Raw genomic sequence first — 2275 nt, forward strand, 5'->3', positions numbered from 1 at the left:
TAAAAAGGGTCCATTCACTAACACTCTTACTTGAAGGTAGTCACTGATGTCAGTAAATAGCTGATAAAGATTTGTGTTCATGTTTTAATTCTCTACTCTGACCTGTGCTGAGACACTGGACCAGAGAGGAAGACCTGCTCAGCCTCCTGCATGGACCAGTTCTGCAGCTCAGTGATGACGATGAGGGATTCAGCATTGAGTTCATTTTAAACTTTTTGGAGGAAACAAATGAAGGCTCACAGTCACACTGACGCAGCTACAAATACTTTGATATGCAACAGACTGGTTTCTCTTCTGGTAGTTTGTTATCAACTGTTGTCACATTTATGGATCAATTTAGCTGATAAGATGAAGGCTCCAAAGGACCAGCTGGAGATGCCAGGGATTGAACCCAGGGCCTCATACATGCGAAGCATGCGCTCTACCACTGAGTTACATCCCCTCTGTCAGAGTCACTGTTTAACTGATGCAGCAACACAAACACAGACACAACATTTTTCTTCTTCATTTTAGGGATAAAAAGGAAGTCAGCCTGTGATCTCAAAGGCTCTGTGATCTAGGTAGTTTCACTGTGATGTCAGCCCACACAGCCTTCGACCACAGAGGCAAGTCAGGCTCCAGGAAGCTGAGGCTGCTCCGTTCTCAGTCCAATCCAGAGTGAAGGTTTCCCTCTCTGAAGCTTTACAATCCAGCCCAGATCCTCTCTGACCAGCAGGAGTCTTTGACTAATAAATAATCATTATATTGAACGTCTGCTCATCCTCAGAATGAAGTAAAAGTATTTGTGTTCCTAAAATAATCTCCAGATGCTAAGATCAATTATTAACATTGATTGACAGCTCTAAACTGAGCCACCATCACTATACAGTTGCAACTGAAATATTTAGAAATATTTCAAGGAAGCAGCAGGCCCTCATCCGCCCCGGTCCACCCGACTGTGTCCCCTGAGACAGATGACAGCTCGCTTCTGGCAGAGGCAGTTAGGTTGAGGACCGTTGCTGATGTCATCAACCGATGTCTCCATCACCAAAGGTGACAGACAGGATGGTCATGGACATAAAACAGAGGCCTAAGAATGAGAAAGAATGGTTGTCCTGACTGAAGTTTAGCTTGAGCTTTTTAATTTGTTACTAAAGGAAGTATTGGTACAAGTAAAGGCAGGCGAACTTTCCACAAATATTCAGAATTAACTTTGACAACCAAAACATGAACCAAGACGACAAAATAGTGAACATGAAAAAGGAACCAGTCCCACCTTCTTGTGTGTTCCTGCTGAAGTAAATGTTTATGAAGATTTGTTGTGTTCCTTTTCCAAAGGTCCAGCCAGCATTGCAGGTCTCAAGAGAAGGAGCCACTTCAGCAAGGATCTGTGGGACAAATCCCCCCACGGTGAGACCTGTCCAGCTCCCTGCAGCTCTGCAAGTGTTACCAACTCTTCATTCCAGCTGTTTGGTTGAATCCCATTTTTTCACCTTTGAACCTTTTGAACACTGATGAGGAGGTGAGGCTGGAGGCAAAACCACAACCTCACGTCATCTCACAGGATGAACCAAAATGCCAGACACTTCCTGTCACTGCTCCAGCACCACCTGTCTCCCCTCCATGTCTTTACCATCTGTGCAGCTTTCTGCTGTCCCTGGACCCTCACAGGTGATCGCTCCACCTGGAGCCTCACAGATGGGTTCTAACCTCCCAATACCTGCAGCCCAGCCTCGACCCACTCAGACACAGTCACCCGTTCAAGCTGGGCCTGGTACCACACTCCAGTACAGACAGAGAGAAAGAAGACACACGGGATCCTTTGAAGAAAATGCAGTAAAGACAGGAAGCCCCCATCACATTGTCAGTGTTTCAGTGACTAGTGACTTCAGTGTCTATACTATAGACAATGACTCAAGAACACATTGTCTATACTATAGACAATGTGTTCTTGAGTCATTGTCTATACTAAAGACAATGACAATGACTAGGTAGAGTGCTAGCTAAGCTAGCACTCTACCATTGGAGCTAAGTCCCCTTTTGAGCTTCCATTTGAGTTTTCTGTTCCCATCTCTATGGTAACGGTCAGTTTTACAGTCATGTAGTGAGTTGCTAAATACCTCAAAATGATGCTTACATTTTTGTTGTGACAGTTGCTATGAAATTAAAAATGATACGACAGTGATGTAGTGAGAGTTGCTACTAACCTAAGAAATGATGCTACAGTGATGTAGTGAGAGTTGCTGCTAACCTGAAAATGATGCTAAAGTGATGTAATGAGAGTTGCTACGAAGCT

The 2275-nt window shown here is 44.3% G+C and overlaps 1 non-coding gene across 1 annotated transcript; it reads right to left on the reverse strand.

The window, feature by feature from the left end:
* Positions 1-370: 370 nt before the first annotated feature.
* On the reverse strand, positions 371-442 carry trnaa-cgc (transfer RNA alanine (anticodon CGC)). The gene has a single exon. It is a non-coding gene; the product is annotated as a tRNA-Ala (tRNA).
* Positions 443-2275: the final 1833 nt, after the last annotated feature.

Source organism: Aulostomus chinensis, chromosome 1 (genome assembly GCF_037954235.1).
Source record: "Aulostomus chinensis isolate RoL2024-O1b breed Wild chromosome 1, RoL_Achi_v1.0, whole genome shotgun sequence".
NCBI classification, from domain to species: Eukaryota; Metazoa; Chordata; class Actinopteri; order Syngnathiformes; family Aulostomidae; genus Aulostomus; species Aulostomus chinensis.